The sequence below is a fragment of the Oncorhynchus mykiss genome, chromosome 31 (genome assembly GCF_013265735.2).
Source record: "Oncorhynchus mykiss isolate Arlee chromosome 31, USDA_OmykA_1.1, whole genome shotgun sequence".
Lineage (NCBI taxonomy): Eukaryota > Metazoa > Chordata > Actinopteri > Salmoniformes > Salmonidae > Oncorhynchus > Oncorhynchus mykiss.
The window spans coordinates 40,717,730-40,739,273 of record NC_050571.1 but is presented as its reverse complement, the minus strand read 5'-3'; positions in this window follow the sequence as shown (position 1 = coordinate 40,739,273).

The window sequence follows — 21,544 nt, the reverse complement described above, 5'->3', positions numbered from 1 at the left end:
CAAAGTTGTTTTTTGCCATCATTGTAAGCCTGCCACACACACATTATACAATACAATTGTTAAACATAAGAATGAGTGTGAGGTTTTGTCACAACCCGGCTCGTGGGAAGTGACAAAGAGCTCTTATTGGACCAGGGCACAAATAATAATATAATAATCAATAACTTTGCTCTTTATTTAGCCATCTTACACATAAAACCTTATTTGTTCATAAAAAAATTGTAAATAACTCACCACAGGTTAATAAGAAGGGTGTGCTTGAAAGGATGCTCATACCTCTGCAATGTTGGGTTGTATTGGAGAGAGTCTCGGTCTTAAATAATTTTCCACACACAGTCTGTGCCTGTATTTAGGTTTCATGCTAGTGAGGGCCGAGAATCCACTCTCACATAGGTACGTGGTTGCAAAGGGCATCTTAACAGCGCAATTTGCCAAGGCAAGGTACTCTGAGAGCAACCATATCCAGAAATTTGTCAGTGGCTTCTGTTTAAATTCCATTTTCACAGAACCGCTTGTTTAGATATCGGTAAGTGGACAGGAGGCAGGGCATGAAAGGGATAACAAATGCAGTTGTTTGTGTCATCCGTTTTGGGAAAATAACTGCGTAATTGCGCACCCAGCTCACTCAGGTGCTTCGCTATATCACATTTGGCATTGTCCGTAAGCTTGAGTTCATTTGCACACAAAAAAATCATACAATGATGGAAAGACCTGTGCATTGTCCAGAAAAGAGCTCCAACTTAATCATAGCCTCAATTTTTTTCCGCACATCAAATATAGTTGCGTAGAGTCCCTGTAATCCTAGATTCAGATCATTCAGGCGAGAAAAAACATCACCCAGATAGGCCAGTCGTGTGAGAAACTCGTCATCATGCAAGTGATCAGATAAGTGAAAATTATGGTCAGTAAAGAAAACTTTAAGCTCGTCTCTCAATGAAAAAAAAACGTGTCAATACTTTGCCCCTTGATAACCAGTGCACTTCTGTATGTTGTAAAAGCGTTACATGGTCTCTGCCCATATCATTGCATAATGCAGAAAATACACGAGAGTTCAAGGGGCCTTGCTTTAACAAAGTTAACCATTTTCACTGTACTGTCCATTTTGGACTGTCTTCCTTTGGCAGAAAGAGCCTCTCGGTGGATGCTGCAGTGTACCCAAGTGGTGTCGGGAGCAACTGCTAGCGCACGATTTACCACTCCACTATGTCTCCCTGTCATGGCTTTTGCGCCATCAGTATAGATACCAACACATCTTGACCACCAAAGTCCATTTGATGTCACAAAGCTGTCCAGTACTTAAAAAATATCCTCTCATGTTGCCCTGGTTTGCAGAAGAGGATGTCTTCCTTAATTGACCCCCCATAAATGTAACGGACATATACCAGGAGCTGTGCCAGGCCCGCCACGTCTGTTGACTCATCCAGCTGTAACGCATAGAATTCACTGGCTTGTATGCAAGCAGTAATTGTTTCAAGACATCTCCTGCCATGTCACTGATGCTTCGTGAAACAGTGTTTGATGAAGTCATTGTCTGTATAGTTTTTTGGGCCTTTTCCCCCAACATTGTCCCAGCCATATCCGTGGCAGCAGGAATAATTAAGTCCTCCACAATAGTATGGGGCTTTCCTGTCCTAGCCACTCAGTAGCTCACCATATATGATGCTTCTAGCGAATCACATTTTTATTTGCCGTACCCCCGACGGCATTGCACGTACCCCTGGTTTGGGAATACCTGGTGTAGATGAAGGGGAGGAGACAAGCTAAAGAAGGATTTTTAAGCCTTGAGACAACTGACACATGGATTGTGTATGTGTGCCATTCAGAGGGCGGATGTAAGTGCCTTTGAATGGGGTAGTAGGTGCCAGGCACACCGGTTTGAGTGTGTCAAAAACTGCAACGCTGCTGGGTTTTTAACGCTCAACAGCTTCCCGTGTGTATCAAGAACGGCCCGAAACGACATCCAGCCAACTTCACACAACTATGGGAAGCATTGGAGTCAACATGGGCCAGCATCCCTGTGGAACGCTTTCAACACTTTGTAGAGTCCACGCCCCGACGAATTGAATGAAGCTGTCCTGAGTGCATAAGGGGGTGCCATTAAACATTAGTACGGTGTTCCTAATGTTTTGTACACTCAGTGCATATTCTTTGTACGTTCAATAATTTTGTGTCTGATTACTGAACTACAATTTACATAAAACAACTCAACTCAATTTCCTGGGACATATCAATGATACTGTTGGTTATTTATATACCCCTTAACCTGTCTGTTGAAGATGTTACCTCACATAGGATGCCAACATATCCATTTAATTGGGTAGACCTCTGTAACGACAATGATGTCACCATAGGCTACACTCTAGGCTACCAAGAACCATAATGGTTCTTCGGCTGTCCCTGTAGGAGAACCCCTTTTGGTTCCAGGTAGAACCTTTTCACCCTTGGATGTACCATTGTACTGTCTTTAACTATGGGAGATTCTTAAATGGGGAAAAATCGGTCCTCTCCTCGACTCCTACGTCCTCCTTCCCTCCGTGACCCTAAAGCCGATAAGTGGTCAAGTTGTTGAGGAGAGTGTAAATTCGTGAGTAGGCGAACAAGAGGAGTGTCCTCCTCTTCTCTATTACCTACTTCACCATAGGATGCACAAGAGCATCCTCCCGGCGCCTAGCGCATAAGTGTTTTAACATCCACCACACCCAGCTGTTGTTTTCTCAAAGGAGAAAAGCATGCACACATTTAAAAGCGATACACTACTTATCCTTGTATCTATCAAATGTCTGCCACACCTAGTTACATTCGTTTTGATCAATTTACACATTTATTTTGGGATTCCACCCCTATAAATGTAATTTGCCTGATGCAGCAGGAGTGGAGAAGAATTCTTTATAAAAGCGCATTTGTTTCTCCTTTCCCCTCTCCTTGCCGCCTCTCCTCGAGAGGACGGAGGAGAGGAGGCAGAAGGCGATCAAAAACAATTGAGATTTTCCCATGTGTGTGGGTGTGAGGCTGGAATCTGATGAGGTGCGTTTCCAATTTTGACCTGTGGGAGGCAACTATGTCTAAAAGTGTCTAGCGCTTGTGTGGCCTTGTCATGTGGCTCCCTCTAGTGGTTAGACATAATTATAACAATTCAGGACCCAGGAAAAAAAAACTATTTAACATACACATTTCTTGTCCAAATTATCTTAAAATGTTAGGATTTTCTTTCAGGTTTGAGTTTCATGTGACTAAGTCCTGGTTCTCTGATGGTAACATCACAGGGAAGCTCAGGATAGCCTCACTGAACTGCAGTTGGAAGACTGGTGGGTTTATATGCTGGTTAACATTGCATGTAATAATTCTTAATGCATTGTATGTGTTACAGGAAGGTTTTAAAGTCTTTAAAGTATCCCATCCCTATGGGCAGCAGAAGCTGGGTGCCAGGTGCCAGATTACTCAAGTGTGGGGGATTGGTGGGAAATCAGTTAAATGAGAGTGAGAGATGGATTGAGTAGCCTAGCCTCTTGACATGCCTGGGGTTGGCCCGTGTCCATTTGAACCCTTTCCTTTGGCATGCCTATTTGTGTATTCATATTGGTATAATATTATTTGTCACCATCAACTGAACATAATCTAACTTGCTTGGGCTTGGCGACACAGGAGTCAGAACAGCGCTCAAGTTGGACCCCATTAAGGAGGCCTACTCTGTCTCTGAATTAGCCTACAGTACATGTAGGCATACCGGTCCGCTGACTCTTACTTTCATGCTAAAAACAGACAGGCCTAACTAGGACCCACAGACAGTGAAATTAGGTTCATCAGTAGGCTGGCTAGTCAGTTCTGTAATGTAGGTCAACTATGATCAAATTGAACTCAATGGGCGGATTGATTCTGTCTGCAAATGGCGATCTCTCCGTCTGGAAACGAAGATAAATCATTGCGTTTTGGTCAGCAGTCTCTCCTCAACTTACATCTTACCAATATGTCAAAACAATTCCATCCAACCTATCAGAAGGTATTGTGACTCAATTACAACATTTCTTAAATCTATAGATCTTCTAAGATTTAGACTACAGGAGGGCGATGGGCTATATGAATTAGGAGCTATGATGTTATTTTGAATTGATTGTGCACATTGTTATGTTATTATGCAACATGGACTCAGGGGTAGACATCACATATTAAATGTACATAAAACACTCAAATTAGAATTATATTTTACGTTTCGTATGGTATGTCTTAATCGTGGATGTCCATCATCCATTTTGTATGATATGTTACAAATTACAATGTGTTGTGGCTCTCTAACTATACCAAACGTAACATATCATACTCATTTGAGTGTTTCGGATTTACATTTACTATGTTAGGTCTAGTCTTTGAGACCAGGCTGTATTATGTGTAGGCCTACAGATGTGTTTTGGTTAATCATTTTTATAGTAGGTGGCAGAATTGTACTGAAATAACATACTGTATGCATGTAATCTGAAATTAGTATCTCTGTGTGAGATGGTAATCTGGATTTGTCAAACAGCACCCAGCTAATCTTCATTTGTGCCTTTGTGCATAGAATCCATATTTAGCATTCAGCACATGCACAACTGTATCTAACAAACAATGCTACAGAGCTCACTGGGGTCTATGATCAAAAAGACAAAAACCAGGACCCAATGAAGGAAAACTGGGGAGTCAACGTTTAATAAGGAACAGACATAGAACGAGACAGTGTCAGCACACGGGTAACACAACGACATACGACAATTCATCCTGAAGCGGGGAACAGAGCTGGGGAACAGACAGATATAGGGGAGGTAATGACACAGGTGATTGAGGTGAGTCCAAAAGTTGCTGATGCGCATGACGGGGGAAGGCAGGTGTGCGTAATGATGGTGGCAGGAGTGTGTGATACTGGGGAGCCTGGCGCCCGGGAGTAGGCGTGACAAAAACAACATAGATCACTGAGACAAAAGTAATAGGCTATACACAGAGTATACCAAACATTAGGAACACCTTCATGAATATTCCACAAGGATGCTGGCCCATGTTGACTCCAATGCTTCCTACAGTTGGGTCAAGTTGGCTGGATGTCCTTTGAGTGGTGGACCATTCTTGATACACACAGCAAACTGTTGAGTGTCAAAAATCCAGCAGCGTTGCCATTCTTGACACAAACTGATGCACCTGCCACCTACTACCATACCCAGTTGTCTTGCCCATTCACCCTCTGAATGGCACACATACACAGTCCATGTCTCAATTGTCTCAAGGTTTAAAAATCCTTGCTTAACCTGTCTCCTCCCATTGATATACACTGATTGAAGTGGATTTAACAAGTGCCTATCAATAAGGGATCATAGCTTTCACATGAATTCACCAGGTCAGTCTATGTCATGGAAAGAGCAGATGTTCTTAATGTTTTGTATACTCAGTGTATTTCTTGTTCGTATGCTTTCAAAAATACTTGCGTTGATTTATGGGCCGATTAATACATGAATACATGAATCTCGGAACGATTAATACATGAATGAGTAACGTAGCATCTCATGAAGCTCACCGCATTTTTTTAACGCATTGCAAAAGTGAACGTGGACCCGATCATAACGCTCTCTCTTTTCTGTTTCTTATCTCTAGAACTGACTATCTTCAGGCAGTGTTTTATGACATCTATGTTGATAGTAATTAGCTAAAGATCACAACGTAGCAATATATGTCAAAATTCATACTTTATTGTGTGTATTGACAAACCAAAGAGCTGAGAGAAATTGGTTCTCCGTCCTACATCTTTGGCATTCGTTCAATGACTTCTGGAAACATGCTTCACTTTGGCCACTAGATGTCTCTAGAGTGCTTTTATACTTATGGCAAAGTGAAAAGGATTATATTATCTCTGTGGCTTACTCAGTTCAGGGCCTGTCCAATTATTTTTGTTATTCAGTCAGATTTTGACAATTGACTTGTCAACTTGTGTGCTTGTCCTGTCAATTTCAGATGACAGCCCTGTGTTTACGCCACAGGAGGCTGCTGAGGGAAGGACGGCTTATAATGTCTGGAACGGAACAAATGGAATGGCATCAAATACCTGGAAACCATGTTTGGTGTATTTGATTCCATTCCACTAACACCGCTCCAGCCATTACCACGAGCCTGTCCTCTCCAATTAAGGTGCCACCAACCTCCTGTGGTCTACTCCCTCTGCACTATTTTTTGTTACGCAGATGCACACCTGGGTCGTGTTCATTAGGGCACACTGTAGCAAAATGTTTTGCAACGGAAAACAAAAATGAACATTCCATTTTGGACAAGTCAAAGTAGTACCTCCATGTTGCAGTCAGTTTTCTTCTGTTTGGTGGCTAATGAACACATCCCTGATACTGCTCACCCAGTGAATGCAGGCATTGTGCTCCCAGACACAAGAAGGTGCTTCACAAGCTTTGAAAAAGAGCTCTGTTGAAACGCTTCAGCTTTTCACTAGGAAAACAGCACAATTTAAAAAAACAATATCTACTTACCTTCCAGACAACCAGCCCTCAAGTCTGTTTTAAAGAGCTTCATCTATATTATTTGATGATTTTATGGAAATAATGTACTGCTTGATGTTATCAAGTGATCGATACTGTAATTACCCAGTATAAAAACGGCATAAGAAATCACAGGAGGTTGGTTGCACCTTAATTGGGGAGGACGGGCTCGTGGTAATGGCTGAAGCGGAATCAGTAGAATGGCATCAATTACAGCAATTACATGGTTTCTAGGTGTTTGATGCCATTCCATTTGCACCGTTCCCGGCCATTTATGATGAGCCATTCTACCCTCAGCAGCCTCCTGTGTAAGAAATGCTGATTTAGCTGATGAAAGGTTGCTATTTCTGGATGGCGGCTATGAGCTCGAGTGTGAGAATCCTTGCCACAACCAAACTGCATGATGATAACTTAGTTGGAGCTGAAAAATAAAATGGAAAATAATGGTTGTCTCAAATGGTGCCTTATTCCCTATAGTGCACGACTTTTCACTAGGCTCCATAGGGAATAGGGAGCCACTTGGGATGCAACCTATGCCTGTGTTAGTGCTGGATCAGTGCAGAAAAGTTGTCCACACGAACTGTGTTCTACAAACAGCCATTTTTGACAACCATTATTTTTTTAAAATGTTATTTACAACTGAGTCCGTGTACGTAGACTGCAGTTATGTCACGACGGTTAGAAATCTAGTTGAAATTCAATGGCATCCCTCAATGCCCTGCAATACAGACAGCGAGAAACAGATAAGTGGACACAAACTGCACTGATACTGTCTATACACACACACACACACACAATATTTATACTAAGTGAATTGGTCATTTGGGACATGGCTTCCAGTAACCGATGAGACTGTGAACTAACCTTTCAAAAGTTGTTGGTCTATTCAATAACAAATATGGAATGATTTGTCCCCTTACAATTTCTTGATGATGAGCCTGTTATTTGAATCAGCTGTGCTCGGACAAAACCCAAAACGGACCCCAGGACCAAGTTTGGGGAAACCCTGCTCTAATGGTTGACATTCTGGGTATCCACCACATAAGCACCATTGAAATTTCAATGAACATTTTTACAAAACAGGTGGTCAAAACGGTTTACGTTTGTGAGTAGCTCGATCCATCTGAATAGGCTTAAAATGTTTAGAGAAGTGGGCATATGCATGCATACAGCTAAGATAAACCCTAATAACAGAGGACAGCATAAATATGAACATGAAATAATGAATTCTTGACATTTTTATTAAAGGCTGGAGATGAGGCCATGGTGGCTGCAGATCTCCCGCTTGGCCGGTCTGTGTGGGACAGGGTGGAAGGTTGTCACCCACCTCTGCTGTCCAATAAACCTGTCCTGTCACAAGTCCAATAATCTCTCCACCCCTCCCCCCCTTCTCCTTCTGTCACCTGGGTCTCTTGCCAGCAGTCTGTCTGCCAACACATGTCAATGCTGATGAGCGATATCCCACCGCTGTGAGGCAAGAGAGAGGGAGACCTTGTGGGATTTGGACTGGTGGCCTTGACGCTGCTGACTAGGCTGTGAGGGAAAGAGAAGGGGAGTGTGTTCGTGGACCCTGTCAGGGTCGTGACCAGGATCTGAGTTTTAGTGAGGTCCGGACGGACCTAAAATGATATTTGGAGAACAGCAAAACCAAGGTAAAATGACCCCAGTCATTATCACATTGGTAGCTATAGCTTCATTAACCTCAGTCGATCGACAAACACATTGCCTATTAGCTATATACAATTAGCCGCTACACATGAACTCACATTCATTTAGCCCTGAGATCAAAAACAATAACTTGATACGTACAGAGTGATCAGTGTAGGAAATAAACTATTTTATTAACAAAAAAGTCAACAAATGTGTTTGCTTTACAGATTTTTGTCGTGTGCCGTTATATAGCTAATTTCCTGCAATTCTACACATTTTGCCATGTGGTGGGGAGGAATGTTTACAGATTACAAGCTAATGCCATGACTCATGTCATGTTCATATGATATCTGAGTGAGAGTGACTAACAAAATCAATGGGGGCCCCCTGGGCACGTGCCCTGTGTGCCCGGTTAGTATGATAGTATGATAGTATGATAGCTGGTTAGACTAACAATAAATTGAGACGCCATCTGAGTTCCAAAAACGAAATTATATATTTAAAAAAATATATATAAAAAATACTCTAAAATGTATTGTCTGTTGCCAGAGAATTGAATGTTAATTTCTCTACCAACGCCGTTTTGGAGAATTTGACAGTACGTCCAACCCGGCCTCACACATACATTTACTTCGGAAAGTATTCAGACCCCTTGACTTTTTCCATATTTTGTTAATTTACAGCCTTTTCTAAAGCCTTTTTCATCCCATCTACACCAAGTCATAAGGTCGAAGGAATTGTCCCTAAAGCTCTGAGACAGGATTGTGTCGAGGCACTGATCTCGGGAAGGGTACCAAAAAATGGATACCGTATTGAAGGCCCCCAAGAAAACAGTGGCCTCCATCATTCTTAAATGGAAGAATTTTGTAACCACCAAGACTCTTCCTAGAGCTGGCCGCCCAGCAAACTGAGCAATCGGAGTAGAAGGGCCTTGGTCAGGGAGGAAACCTGGCACCATCCCTACGGTGAAGCATGCTGGCGGCAGCATCATGCTGTGAGGATGTTGAGACACGGCGGTTGGAACCAAAAATTGCACATTTGGACTCATTAGACCAAAGAACAGATTTATACCAGTCTAATGTCCATTGCTCATGTTTCTTGGCCCAAGCAAGTCTCTTCTTATTATTGGTGTCCTTTAGTAGTGGTTTCTTTGCAGCAATTCAACCATGAAGGTCTAAATCACGCAGTCTCCTCTGAACAGTTGAGATGTGTCTGTTACTTGAACTCTGTGAAGCATTTATTTGGGCTGCAATTTGTGAGACTGGTAACTCTAATGAACGTATCCTCTGCAGCAGAGGTAACTTTGGGTCTTCCTCTCCTCTGGTGGTCCTCATGAAAGCCAGTTTCATCATAGCGCTTGATGGTTTTTGTGACTGCACCTGAAGAAACTTTCAAAGTTCTTGAAATGTTCCGTATTGACTGACCTTCATGTCTTAAAGTAATGATGAACTGTCGTTTCTTTTTTCTTATTTGAGCTGTTCTTGCCTGAATATGGACTTGGTCTTCTACCAAATAGGACTCTCTTCTGAATACCACCCCTACCTTATCACAACAAAACTGATAGACATTCCACAAATTAACTTTTAACAAGGCACACCTGTTAATTGAAATGCATTCCAGGTGACTACCTCATGAAGCTGAATGAGAGTGTGCAAAGCTGTCATCAATGCGGGTGGCTACTTTGAAGAATCTGGTACATACAATTAAGTTGGATTCGTTAAAACTCGTTTTTCAACCACTCCACAAATTTCTTGTTAACAAACTAGTTTTGGCAAGTCGGTTAGGACGTCTACTTTGTGCATGACACAAGTAATTCATCCAACAATTGTTTACAGACAGATTATTTCACTTATAATTCACTGTATCACAATTCTATTGGGTCAGAATTGACATACACTAAGTTGACTGTGCCTTAAACAGCTTGGGAAATTCCAGAAAATGATGTCATGGCTTTAGAAGCTTCTGATAGGCTAATTGACATCATTTGAGTCAATTGGAGGTGTACTTGTGGATGTATTTCAAGGCCTACCTTCAAACTCAGTGCCTCTTTGCTTGACATCATGGGAAAATCAAAACAAATCAGCCAAGACCTCAGAAAACAATTGTAGACCTCCACAAGTCTGGTTCATCCTTGGGAGCAATTTCCAAACTCCTGAAGGTACCACGTTCATCTGTACAAACAATATACACAAGTATAAACACCATGGGACCACGCAGCCGTCATACCGCTCAGGAATGAGAAGTGTTCTGTCTCCTAGAGGTGAACGTACTTTGGTGCTAAAAGTACAAATCAATCCCAGAACAACAGCAAAGGACCTTGTGAAGATGCTGGAGGAAACAGGCACAAAAGTATCCATATTCACAGTAAAACAAGTCCTATATCGACACAACCTGAAAGGCCGCTCACAAGGAAGAAGCCACTGCTCCAAACCCACCATAAAAAGCCACACTATTGTTTGCAACTGCACATGGGGACAAAGATCGAACTTTTTGGAGAAATGTCCTCTAGTCTGATGAAACAAAAATAGAACTGTTTGGCCATAATGACCATCGTCATGTTTGGAGGAAAAAGGGGAGGCTTGCAAGCTGAAGAACACCATCCCAACCGTGAAGCATGGGGGTGGCAGCATCATGTTGTGGGGGTGCTTTGCTGCAGGAGGGACTAGTGCACTTCACAAAATAGATGCCATCATGAGGCAGGAAAATTATGTGAATACATTGAAGCAACATCTCAAGGTATCAGTTGAAGCTTGGTCGCAAATAGGTCTTCCAAATGGACAATGACCCCAAGCATACTTCCAAAGTTGTGGCAAAATGGCTTTAGGACCACAAAGTCAAGGTATTGGAGTGGCCATCACAAAGCCCTGACCTCAATCCTATAGAATTATGTGTGGACAGAACTGAGAAAGCGTGTGCGAGCAAGGAGGCCTACAAACCTGACTCAGTCACACGAGTCATGAGGAATGGGCCAAAATTCACCCAATTTATTGTGGAAAGCTTGTGGAAGGCTACCTGAAACGCTTGACCCAATTTAAACAATTTAAAGGCAATGCTACCAAATACTAATTGAGTGTATGTAGACTTCTGATCCACTGGGAATGTGATGAAAGAAATAAAAGCTGTATTAAATCATTCTCTCTACTATTATTCTGACATTTCACATTCTTAAAATAAAGTGGTGATCCTAACTGACCTAAGACAAGGAATTTTTACTCTGATTAAATGTCAGGAATTGTGAAAAACTGAGTTTAAAGGTAGTTGGCTAAGGTGTATGTAAACTTCCGACTTCAACTGTGTGTGTGTTTGTCTATGTATGTGTGTGTGTATATGTTCAGCTGTACAGTATATACACATGGCTGAACACTAGTATCTATCTATCCTATGAAGAAATTATGTTCATCTTCATAAATGTTATCAGGAGTCAAGAAAGATGAGAGAATATAACCTACATTCTGGAGATCTCCTTGGACATAGAAGGTCATTTTTGTGCAAGGAGAAACGCTTCTCTTCATTAATATTCATTAGATGACTCATAATTACAAGATCAGAGACCTAACTGTCTACAGTCAGCAAACTCCTGCTCTGGCTGCTAAAGATGGACCCAATTAAGGCAAGATTATAGTGATTAAATGACCACAGGCATTTATCAAGCCATTCTGAAAAAAAAATTGAGAACGGAATAAAGTCTATTAGATTTGAAGAGAATATATTTGGAGCAGGTGCAGTTTGGGCTTTATCATCAATCATAGATTTGTCCTTAAATTCAATATAGCCTACAGTGTTAGGTTTTGAGATAGTTTAGTGGTTTGGCCTCAGTCTATTTTCTCTATACACATTCCATCCACAAGGGGCATCAGCTTCCATGGCGAGATGCTTGGTGTACTGGAAAGCTTGATAATGGAGTGATTGCTCACAGGCAGGGCCGGACTGAACCTTCAGGCAGGGACCTAAGCGAGATTTGGTTGTGTGTACATTTTGGGTCCCCTCTTGTCTTGAAGGTGGAGAAAAACATTTACCTCTTGAAGTTCAATTCTACACATTTTGCCATGGGGCTTAGAGAAAATGTTGACATTTTATTTCATGCAATTCTACTCATTTTGCCATGGGTTGGATAAACATGTTTGCAGTTTTAAAGCAAATTTCCTGCAATTCTACACATATTGCCATGACTTAGCATGTTAATATGATATCTGAGGGAGAGTGACTAACAAAATAAAAAAAATGTCAGGGCCCTGCATGCCCACGTCAGTTTTCGGCCATGACTTTCTACAAGTTTAGATAGCTGTCTAGACTAACTTGCAAAATATTTTGTTGGTCGGGGGCCCACTAGCGGCCGGGTGCCCTAAGTGACTGCTAATGTCGTTTATGCCTGGGGCTGGCCCTGCTCACAGGTGTGGAGGATTTGATGGGTGATTGTGGATCTGAGAACTTGCTGGAGAGTAGCCTCCATACCTGGCATACTTTTCCCAGTTTTGGTTTGAATCCCGTTCATTTGGCATGCCTTTTGTATATTATTATTTGCATCACCAATCTGACCTGCTTGCGTGGGCCGAATACAGTGTCTCAGACTACATGTAGCTAGTCCTGGGCCCTGGTGAGTAAGCCAGCTGTATCCTTGCCCATATAAAATACAACACCCCAATCACTTACCTGACTTCTCATGTTAAGTGCAACCACTCAGAAGTTACAGGGTTTAGCTTATCCGAGCTTCCAAAGATTGAGCAAGAGTAGGAGGTTAGATGGGGCTGCTAACCGGTTTCGTAACAGGACATAATTAGAGCTACCGACAACAGTGGAGCGCATATTTTTCAATTTGTAATACAGACGTTGATGTATTGTGATCATTAAATCTTCAAAACACACACACACACACTGCAGCATGCACTCACACTGACTATCTAGCACAAAGCTTTCCAGAGCTCTAAATTATATTAGCCTTTTATATCCAACCTCTCCTCCGCTCAACCTCATCCCACAAAACTCTTAAATTTACTGCCAGGATGAAGCACTGGAGATAAAACACACAGCAGGGCAAAGACCAATCACTGGCCGGGCCTCTCTTCACTAGTCACTCACATACAGATGAGAAAGGGAAGGGGGGAAAGGGGTCTATATTTCAAAAGGGATGAGATATGACTCAAGAGCCCGTACAACATTTACACAGTAGGAAGGAACGAAAGACAAATTGATCATTTTAGGCCTGAAAATGTATCATTTTAGGCCTGACTCCCAGTCCCAGCGCGCTCATTGGGAGACTGTTTGTTTTCCAGGGAGCAACTCCGTACTGGATCTGTTTAATATTTAAATGAACTGACACACAAGATCAGCTAATCAACTCCTCCATTCTCATGCCATTATTGTTGGCAATTACAACTTCTAACAAATCTCTGACACCCAATTTTCACACCATCACAAAATCCACCACTATGACCCACTGGTTTTCAGGTTCCTCATCATTGCCCCAATTTTAGAGGAACAGGAGGTTGTTCTCATGGGGAAATGGGAAGTAGCAGGGTGTGGTGGGAGAGTCGAGTGAGGGAGAGAATACTAATAGTGGATGGTCAGACAGCTTCCTCTCCTCACTAATGCCCGGCATATTTATGAGCTAGGAACTATATTGGAAGGAAGGCAGGGAAAGATTGCAAACCTCACCCTCTCTATCCATGCATTCACTCTCTTGGTGTTGAGTAATGTAGTGTATCCATCTGAAACTCTCTGCAAAACGTGATAAGAGTTGTGGGAGATTATTATTATTTGTGAATTCTAATGTGAATTTGTCTCAAGTGGCTGCCCAAGGGAGGCTGGTTTTGGAGTGAATAACATTGCAGAGGATGTTAAAAGATTAGTTGGATGGGTCAATATGTTCATTCCCGTCATCAACAATGCTGCTGGACAATGCTAATGTGTCCCATGGCACATTTCTTAACTAGACAGCTGGACAAAAGAAAAGATTTGACCAACACCTGGGGAAGGAACCAAAGGGAGTGACATATATAGGGAAGGTAATCAGGGAGGTGATGGAGTCCAGGTGAGTCTGATGACGTAGGTGCCAGGTGCGCGCCATAACGAGCAGCCTGATGACCTAGAGGCCGGAGAGTACACTAGTATTTTGTGCTTCTTCTTTGTTATACATTACTGAGAGCTAAGCTGCACTGTGCAAACTGGATACTATGTGGGTACTATTTAATGAAGCTGCCAGTTGAAGACTTGTGAGGCGTCTGTTTCTCAAACTAGACACTCGAATGTACTTGTCCTCTTGCTCAGTTGTGCACCGGGACCTCCCACTCGTTCTGTTCTGCTTAGAGACCGTTTGCGCTGTTCTGTGAAGGGAGTTATCTGGGCACAGAGCGAGATCCAGATGCAGACACGAGAGGCAGATGGTTTGAGTCTCTGATATTTATTATAAACCAAGGGGCAGGCAGGAGAATGGTCGTGGACAGGCAAAATATCATAACAAGGTCAGAGTCCAGGAGGTACAGGGTGGCAGGCAGGCTCGAGGTCAGGGCAGACAGTATGGTCAGGCAGGCGGGGTCAGAGTCAAGGCAGGCAAGGATCAAAACCGGGGGGACTAGCAGAAACAAGGCAAAAGCAGGCGCACGGAAAAACAGGCTGGTTGACTTGATAAAACAAGATGAACTGGCAACAGACAAACAGGGAACACAGGAATAAGTACCCAGGGACTAATGAGGAAAACAGTTGACACCTGGAGGTGGGTGGAGACAATCACAAAGACAGGTGAAACAGATCAGGGCGTGACAGGAGTAGTGCACAGCATTGTACCAGATCTTCAGTTTCTTGGCAATTTCTTGCATGGAATAGCCTTCATTTCTCAGAAGAAGAATAGAATGACAAGAAGAAAGTTATTTGTTTCTGGCCATTTTGAGCCTGTAATCGAACCCGCTGATGCTCCAGATACTCAACTAGTCTGATGAAGGCCAGTTTTATTGCTTCTTTAATCAGTGCAACAGTTTTCAGCTGTGGTAACATAATTGCAAAAGGGTTTTCTAATGATCAATTAGCCTTTTAAAATGATAAACTTGGATTAGCTAACGCAACGTGCCATTGGAACACAGGAGTGATGGTTGCTGATAATGGGCCTCTGTGCACCAATGTAGATATTCCATTAAAAAAACTGCCGTTTCCAGCTACAATAGTCATTTACAACATTAACAATGTCTACACTGTATTTATGATCAATTTGATGTTATTTTAATGGACAAAAAATGTGCTTTCTTTCAAAAACAAGGACATTTCTAAGTGACCCCAAACTTTTGAACAGTAGTGTATATACAGTGGCAAGAGAAAGTATGTGAACCCTTTGGAAATACCGGGATTTCTGCATGAATTGGTCATAAAATTAGATCTGATCTTCATCTAGGTCACAACAATAGACAAACAGTCTGCTTAAACAAATAAACAATTATACGTTTTCATGTCTTTATTGAACACACTGTCTAAACATTCACAGTGCAGTATGTGAACCCTTGGATTGAATAACTGGTTGACCCTCCTTTGGCAGCAATAACCTCAAACAAATGTTTTCTGTAGTTGCGGATCAGACCTTCACAATGGTCAAGAGGTATTTTGGACCATTCCTCTTTACAAAACTATTTCAGTTCAGTAATATTCTTGGGATGTCTGGTGTGAACTGCTCTCTTGAAGTCATGACACAGCATCTCAATTGGGTAGAGGTCAGGACTCTGACTGGGCAACTCCAGAAGGCGTATTTTCTTCTGTTGAAGCCATTCTGTTGTTGATTTACTGTATTTACTGTATTTTGGGTCATTGTCCTGTGCATCACCCAACTTCTGTTGAGCTTCAATTGGCAGACAGATAGCAGGAGAATGTTAGGCTAAATGTCTTGATAAACTTGGGAATTTATTCTTCCGTCGATGATAGCAAGCTGTCCAGGCCCTGAGGCAGCGAAGCAGCCCCAAACCATGATGCTCCTTCCACCATACTTTACAGTTGGGATGAGATTTTGATATTGGTGTGCTGTGCCATTTTCTCCACACATAGTGTTGTGTGTTCCTTCCAAACAACTCAACTCTAGTTTCATCTGTCCACAGAATATTTTGCCAGTAGCGCTGTGGAACATCAAGGTGCACTTTTGCAAACTTCAGACATGCAGCAATGTTTTTTTTGGACAGCAGTGGCTTCTTCCGTGGTGTCCTCCCATGAACACCATTCTTGTTTAGGGTTTTACGTATCATAGACTCGTCGACAGAGATGTTAGTATGTTTCAGAGATTTCTGTAAGTCTTTAGCGGACTCTGTAGGATTCTTAACTTCATTTAACATTTTACGCTGTGCTCTTGCAGTCATCTTTGCAGGACGGCCACTCCTAGGGAGAATAGCAACAGTGCTGAACTTTCTCCATTTATAGACCATGTGTCTTACCGTGGACTGATGAACATCAAGGCTTTTAGAGATACTTTTGTAACCCTTTCCAGCTTCATGCAAGTCAACATTTCTTAATCTTAGTTCTTCTGAGATCTTTTTTGTTCGAGGCATGGTTCACATCAGGCAATGCTTCTTCCGTGTATACTATTCAGGCTACTATGCCTTCTGTTGACATTTTAAAAACATTCCTAACTATAACAAACGCGTTATGCTAGATTTTGATCAAGACATCGCCACGATTTGAATGTCTATTCAGACTCTGTAACATCCATAACGGAGGATGTAACATCCATAACGGTCGTTTTTGCTCTCTAGAATAATAATGGGATTTTTTTCAAAACGATCGTTTTTTTGTGTTGCAAAAGTGTGTTGACAAAGGTGCTTGGTCCGAAACATGCCAGCAATAAATATCAATGAAGGGAATTCAGCTACCATCGTGAACCTTCTTTTACTGAAGGTGAAAGGGCTCCTAAGAGTTTCTCCACAGTTAGTCATGGTCAGATGGCCAGGAAGCAGGGTGGCGTAGGAGGGAGGGGGGGGATGTCGACCATAAAATCATTCAGCCTCTGTCATCGCCACCGGGAAACGCCCAGAGGTCACAGGGGACACAAGCTGCGATGACACACAGAGACGTTCTGTCTGCATCTCGCAATCCACTTACCAGCCACCATCTTGCATTGAATTACATTGTTAAATGTAACACTACTGCTTTTTACTCCCCCTTTATACCAGAGCAGGTTGGCATTTATTGTCATAAATCTTGCCCTGGAGGCAGCTCTGCAAAATGGTCACTAGCTGGCACAGCCATAAAGTCATAAAATCTGATTTTAAACCTAACCATAACCCTAACCTCACTGCTAACCCTTATGCCTAACTCTAACCTTAAATTAAGACCAAAAAGCAAATTTTTGTTTTCATAGATTCTTATGATATAGCCAATTTAGATTTGATATGTAATTGTGCTTGGGTTGGTCTTGAAAACGACTTGAAAGCAAGACTCCTACCACCTATGTAAATGTGTCTTTAAATAAAATGTGAACGTTAGAGGGTGCCCTGATATTACACCCTGCAGCTACCTCTAAGCTCTACGAATCTATATTTGATACTATCTCAAGACCTCCATGTTCACCTGTCCACTTTTATCAGTTTTTACTGAGCCATTGTTTTGCCAGGGGATTAAAGCAGTCTGGCTTCAATAAAAGCCCCCTCACTCTCTTACAGTCTTCAGAAGCTGCAGGAGTCATACATCAAAGCCAAAACAGACACAGAAGTGCTGGCCATAATCATATACAGTGCATTCGGAAAGTATTCAGACCCCTTGATTTTTTTCCCAACATGTTGTTATGTTACAGCCTTATTCTAAATTGAAAGTAATGTATTTGTTTTATATTTTTAATACATTTGCAACCTGTTTTTGCTTTGTCATCATGGGTTATTTTGTGTAGATTGAGGGGAAAATTTTAATTTAATCCATTTTAGAATAAGGCTGTAACGTAACAAAATGTGAAAAAAAGTCAAGGGGTCTGAAGACTTTCCAAATGCACTGTAAGCATAGCAAGGCTATTACAAGACAAACAATGTAAGGATGAAATGTTTGTGGTGGTTTTTATCCAGTGAGGGTCCCTGGTTGTTCTTTGCTTAGTGCGAACAAGTATTTGATACACTGCCGATTTTGCAGGTTTTCCTACTTACAAAGCATGTAGAGGTCTGTAATTTTTATCATGGGTACACTTCAACTGTGAGAGACGGAATCTAAAACAAAAATCCAGAAAATCACATTGTATGGTTTTTAAGTAATTCAGTGTTTGCATTTTATTGCATGACATAAGCATCTGATCACCTACCAACCAGTAAGAACTCCGGCTCTCACGCTCCCTGCCCCAATGCATAGTGCCAACAGTAAAGTTTGGTGGTGGAGGAATAATGGTCTGGGGTTGTTTTTCAAGGTTGGGGCTAGAGGCCCCAATTAGATTTTAGAAGAAGTGTCCACATACCTTTGGTCATGTAATGTATATTGAAAGCAGGTGCTTCCACAAAGGTGTGGAATTAACATCCCATCGTCTTTGGGGTTATGTAGAAAAATTCTGGGCAGGCCCAGCTGCCCATTATTTTGGCTGCCATGGCTAGAGATCTTAGTGACTTTGAAAGAGGGGTGATTGTTGGGGCACGTTTGGCAGGATATTCAGTGAAGAAGACTACTCAACTTGCTGATGTTTCACGATATGCCATGGCCACCAGATCTCAACCCAACTGCACACTTATGGGAGATTCTGGAGCGGCGCCAGAGACAATGTTTTCCAGCACCATCAACAAAACACCAAATTCTCGTAGAAGAATGGTGTCATATCCCTCCAATAGTTCCAGACACTTGGACAATCTATGCCAAGGCACAATGAAGCTGTTCTGGTGGCACAAATGTTGTCAAAGGAAGAGTACAACCAACTGTCTCAGTCATGGGAGGTAAACTCTAACGTTAAAGGCAGCCATTTTTATATCAACATGAAATACATTTTTTTTATTTTTTATCTTTAACATATTCCCATTAAAATGGGAAACTATAGCTTTAGGGGAAAAAACGATTTCTCAAGCAAGAATTTTGCTAGGACTGTCTGGGAGTGGGTTGAGTGAGGAGAGGGGGAAATGGAAAACTAGCTGTTATTGGCAGAGAGGTATGGGACTATTTATTATTGGTTTATTAAACAATTTACTGCATGGTGATGTCATCATGGAAGCATAAACTCCCACCCACTCCCGCCCTACTGATTTTAGAAGGTCCTGTGTAGATTGTATTTTCAACCAGCAACTATCAGGAAATAACACCGATCAAATGTTTTAACATTTTTTACAGTGTGTGACGACCCTCCCACTCTGTCTGCCGAATTCATTCTCTTTGCTCTTGTTTTCCCTAATAGGCTGTCGGTGGGCGGAGCTGGGTGGGTCGTAAGCGAAATGAGACACACCTTGGCTCGGGTGTGTCCTGGGGATAAATACACCTTTCCCCCCATATATCGAGGTGACTCTCTACACGTGGACACACTGTTGTTTTTGGTTGTGGCAGTTTGGGGCTTCTTTGTGTTCATTTGTTTTGGCACCCCTCATTATCACGTCGATGAGCGTGTCTACTCACTCACTGACACTACTGACTACACACACCATTGCTACTTGGATACAGTTTACTTTATTTAATAAATGTTTGTTATTTCTTTATCTCTGCGTTGTCCCCTTTTTCGTTACGGTCTACAAGCTGGTTCGTAACAAGTGTTCATTTCATCAGCTGTACAATATGATAAAACACAGAAAAACTATTTTGACTGCACTGGGCCTTTAAACTCAAAGGCACACTGGGAAATATGCAGATAATGTATCAACAGCACAATATGGTGTATGTCAAGGTTCTTTGTTCATTTACTAAATATCCCCTCAGCTTTTCTGATTACCTGTGTTCATTCACCTGCATTCACAAATGTGACTATATCGAGAGGTAAAACACAAATCCAGGGGGATAGAAACGTGGAATACATTAGAAAACGTAGCAAACAGAAACCATGCTGTTTGGATGGCAGCTGAGAGGGTTATTGTGTACAATGTGCTGCTGCTTCAGGATTTTTTTTCTCCAAATATGCCACACATGGCTTCAGTTGACACCCTGCCAGACTTAGGTTCAAATATTTTTATTAACAACCTCAAACCCTGCCCATCTGGCAGTACAGAGCAAATACTCAATGTAGTTTAACGATTTCAAATAGTATTTCAACCCAGGATTAGAATACTAAACAGTAACGAACATACCATAGAGTACTTGTTATGAAAAGATGCTAGTGTTTTCTCCCAATTTGATATGAGTACAATTCAGGGTACAGTAAACAAACAAATCACTCCAAAATGGCCTCAAGAGGCAGTCGATAACTCATTCACCTGTGCCAGAGCTCTTCACTCAGGTTGCATTCCTCTGCTCAGACATTGCAAGCATCAACCAATGTTTGCGTGCCACGTCCTCGACTGAGCCCCTGGGCACCAGATTGCTATAAAATATGATATGGTTTGCTGATATGTAAAATACCTATCCAGGCGTTGTAAGATCTATAAGGGTCAGATAGGTCTGAGCAGAGGAACACAACCTCAAGCTCATTAGAAAGACTGCTTTCCTGACCGGAGACTTGCAAAAAAAATGTTTTAACAAGGCAAGTCCATTAAGAACAAATTCATATTTACAATGATGGCCTAGAAACAGTGAGTTAACTGCTATGTTCAGGAGCAAAACGACATATTTATACCTTGTCAGCTCAGGGATTCAATCTAGCAACCTTTTGGTTACTAGCCCAACGCACTAACCTCTAGGCTACCTGCCGCCCCAAAAAGACTGCTAATGTCTGCCTTTTCAATTATCCTTCCTAATTGAATCTGAGACGTTCCCACTACACGCTATTCAGCTGACTTGACATATTGGAGGATTTCACTGACGCCTGACCGGTTCAGATCTTTTATTTCGAGGGCACACCAGGATACCTGCTTCCCTTTAGCCCACACTGACAGCATACTAATTTATGCTAATGATTATATACAACTTTATCACGATGGATGTTATTAGATGGCTAAATGTTTTGAGCCACTACGAACTGACCAACATATCTCGAAACAATGTGCCACATTCTTCAACTTTCTCATTTCAAATTTTAACATGATTGTTAATTAAGTTAGTTTGGGTGACAAACTGCATAACTACACTTAACAAAAGTATAAACGCAACATGTAAAGTGTTCGTCCCATGTATCATGAGGTTATATGCACAAAAACCATAAGCACAAAAACTTTCTTTCTTTCAAATTGTGTGGACAAATGTGTTAACATCCCTGTTAGTGAGCGTTTCTACTTTGCCAAGATAATCCATCCACCTGACAGGTGTGGCATATCAAAAAGCTGATTAAACAGCATGATCATTACGCAGGCGCACCTTGTGCTGGGGACCTTAAAAGTCCAAAATGTTTTGTCACA